Here is a 4,026-nt window from a genome sequence, read left to right on the forward strand (position 1 = left end):
CTGTCCAATGTTTCTATGACACGATCACATGCTTACTTGCTAATTTTGGTTCATGGAATGTGTGTTCCTAACATGATCAATGTGAAAACTTGAGTTCTGGAATTTCTGGGAGAATATGATGGTGTTTGGGGACTATATTATGCTTGTGAATATGAAAAGGAAGAAAGAAAAAAATTTGCAAAACCCTAAGGTCTAAAACTTGGCTTGGCCGAACCCAATTTAGGGGTATTGGACCACTTTTTCTTCCGTTTTCATGTTCATATCGTATGAGTTCTCGTTGGGACAATTTATGGTAAATTATGATGCATGAAATTGTGGATTTAAATCCTTGTTGAGGTCTTGATGCCATGAAAATTTGTATGCATGCTTGCAAAATTTGCTAAGTGAAGTACTTGCCATAACTTGATGTTTGTGTGATGATGAAAGCTGAAATCTTGTATGACTAATGTGTTGTTTGGGCTGTACTTGGACACATGTGATCAAAGGGAAGGAAAAGAAATGTTTTTGAAAACCCTAAGGGCTTCCTTTAGGTTCGGCCGAACCCTACTTTTGGGGGTTCGGTAAATTCTTTTCTACCGTTTGATGCACAAGTCTTAAGATACATCACTTGATGACCTTTCTACGATTCAAGGTGCATGAGTTGTGATTATTGGTAACAAGGGTCGCTCACCTAGCTGTAATTCCCTTGTTATCGTGAATGGTGCTATTTAATGTGTGCGGTTAAGCTAAAGACTTAGGGTGACTGACTTAGAGCCTTAAGAACAAAGAGAAAAAGAACTAATATTGTTGTGACTCGCTTGCAAGTGAAATTAATTAATTTACGGATATAGGTCGGGTAGACTATGGTCCATGAGAACGATGGGCTTGCACGCGAGGGAGATTTTGGGTCGACTGCGGTCACCCGTGATTTTTGTGGATCATTGCGGCTCCACGTGTTTGGTTGACTGCGGTCACCGTGATTTTTGTGGATCATTGCGGCTCCACGTGTTTGGTTGACTGCGGTCACCGTGATTACCGTGCCTCTGCGGAAGCACGAAGATGGCCATGGAAGTGTTTGGCGGGTTGTGCGAAGTGAGGAATCGTTAGGTGACTAACTAACATCTAAAACTTTAAAGAGAAAGAGAATTATTTCGATAGCGGATGATGTTCATTTATATCCAGTGTACTGTATGTTCTTGTTGTTTTCCTTTTAGACCTGACCCTTGCTTGTTTGCTATGTGTTTACTTGGGGGCGGGTAGATGGTGCTGACTTCACAGTCGTCAGTCCACATTCTGGAGCTGAAACTCCTCAATGAGGAGGAAGACCGAGCCTGGATGGCCGACACGTCCGGGATTCGGAGGATCTATGTCGGCGGCGCGGAGTTGACGAGTTATGACGTGTATGGAGGGGTGATGGAGGTCCAGCGCGTACATGGAGGAACCATTCGTATGCCCTACGCACCTCCACGATTTCAGATTCCCCAGGATGATGGTTCGAGGGTCTCTTCTGTGGAGCTCGACCCATCTGAAGAAGTAGTGTCCAAGCCTCAAGCGCCGGCCAAGGAGCAGCGGAATGGGTGGCTTGAGGGTTCTGATGGAGACCCTGCCAATCCAGAAGGGAGGGACGCCAAGAAGAGAGTTGAGGGTATCCTTGGGGCGGAGTGAGCTTCGTGCTGAGATATTTTATTTACTTTTTATCAACTCAGTTTTGTAACGGTTGGGGATATTTGAGTACCCTTAATTTTGAATAATTGGCCTCGCATGGGCGAGTGTCTCATTTTGCTATTTTATTTCATTTCCGGTTCAAACAGTTTATCTTCTGCTAATAGAACCCACGTTTCATTTCATTCTTCGCCCATGATTTATTTATTACGATCAATTGGAGTACAAAGGAGGTTTAACATTCGAGGTTTTCGTAATAATGAATGGTTTGTCATTAATTAAGAATAATTAATTGAACGACGAAAATTCTTTGTGAAAATGGATATCGGGTTTTCCGTGACGCACGAGAAATCGGGGCGTTACATTGTGGTATCAGAGCCAGGTTGAGAAACCAGAGCACTAAGGGTTTTGGGATTACGAGTTTCCGAACTCGTTGATGTTTTTGTTTTGATAAAGATGCTTTCAAAGTTCCGCGGTGAGGTTGGGTAGACTTGTGTGCTAAGATGGTTGTTTGATTGAGATTGTCTGAAGTTAGTACCATTGCCGTGGTACTTGGGGTAAGGTAGCTTAATTTTACTGTTGAAAGTTAATTGATATTGTGGGCACTGACGTTAGCTTGTGGTTCTATTTCAAGCAGGATGCCTCCAAGACAGGACCCCACTAACGCTCAGTTGGCCCAGGCTATGGCCCAGCTGGCGCAGGTCGTCGCCCAGCAAGTCGCCGTTACTACTGCCCAGACTGCAGCCCAGGCTCAGCGAGAGGCAGAAGAGAATAATAGGAGAGCAGAGGAGGAAGCTCGAAGAGCTCAGCGAGCCGAGAGGGAATTGGCTCAAGATCAGATTCGCATGAGAACAGACTTCAACCGGCACGCACCGCCCAAGTTCCAAGGAGAAGCTGAACCCGAAAAGGCTGATCTATGGGTTCAGGAGATGGAGAAGATCTTTGAGGCACTCCATACCCCGGATGCCGAGAAGGTCAACTTGGCCACTTTTATGCTGAAGGGTGATGCTGAGTATTGGTGGCGTAGTGCCAGACAGCTGATGATGGCCAACCATGAGGTCATCACTTGGGAGTCCTTCAGAAAGGCTTTCATGGATAAGTACTTCCCGGAAACAGCAAGGGAAGAAATGGAGAACAGGTTCCTCAGCTTGAGGCAAGGACCTACCTCTGTGGGAGAGTATGCTGCACGTTTGGAAGCCCTATCCAAACACTTTCAATTCTTCCAGAACCAGGTGGATGAGGCTTACCTATGCAACAGGTTCATGCGAGGGTTGAGGAATGAGATTGAGAAGGCTGTGAGGCCTTTGGGAATCAGGGTCTACCAACAGCTAGTGGAGAAGGCCCGTGAAGTCGAGGCTATGGAAAACAGGCAGAGAGGCCGCCCAGAGAACGGAGGGTCAGTACGCCCGGGACAGAATCAACCGGGAAGATTCAATGGACAGAGATCAGTGGGGAAGTTCGATAAGGGCAAGGCGCCAATGAGAAAGCCTTACCAGCGCCCAGCTACCCAAGTGCCAAATGTTGTGAGGGGAGCAGCCCCTGTTTCAAAGGAAGATGTGACCTGCTACAAGTGCAATGAGAAAGGACACTATGCTAATGAATGTGGCAAGGAGATTGTATGCTGGAGATGCCGAAAACCAGGACATGTGGAGAGAAATTGCCCGAGTGCTGCTAAAGCTGAGCCAGTGCTGAATACCGCCAGAGGGAGACGACCATCTGCTCCAGGTCGTGTCTTTGCTATTTCTGGCGAACAGGCCGCTGTTACTGATGACCTTATCCAGGGTACGTGTCTTATTGCTGGGACATCACTAATGGTTTTATTTGATTCGGGTGCCACGCACTCATTCATTGCTGAGGACTGTGTGAAGAGGTTAGGGTTACTGACTGCTGACCTACCCTTCGATCTGGTGGTGACAACCCATGCCGCTGATCGACTAGTTACACGCACGGCATGCTTGCAATGTCCGTTGGTTTACGAGGATCGGAAGTTCTTTGCGAACCTCGTCTGTTTAGGGATCAAAGAACTGGATGTGATCTTGGGAATGGATTGGTTAGCGCAATATCACGTGCTCTTAGATTGTGCTAACAAGGCGGTGGTATTCCCAGATCCCGGTGTTACGGATTACTTAAACTCGTACAACTTGGGGAAGGGTTCACCGGCGTATGTGAACTCTATCGTTGCCGAAGCGAAACATGATGGTGATGTGCGCAATATCTTGGTGGTACAGGAGTATGTCGATGTGTTTCCCGAAGATGTACCCGGTTTGCCACCAGTCAGAGAGACGGAGTTCTCTATTGACATTGTGCCCGGTACTGGACCAATATCGATGGCACCTTATCGTATGGCCCCAGCGGAGTTGGTAGAGTTGGCAAAGCAGTTGGATG

The sequence above is a fragment of the Lotus japonicus genome, chromosome 3, assembly GCF_012489685.1.
Source record: "Lotus japonicus ecotype B-129 chromosome 3, LjGifu_v1.2".
NCBI classification, from domain to species: Eukaryota; Viridiplantae; Streptophyta; class Magnoliopsida; order Fabales; family Fabaceae; genus Lotus; species Lotus japonicus.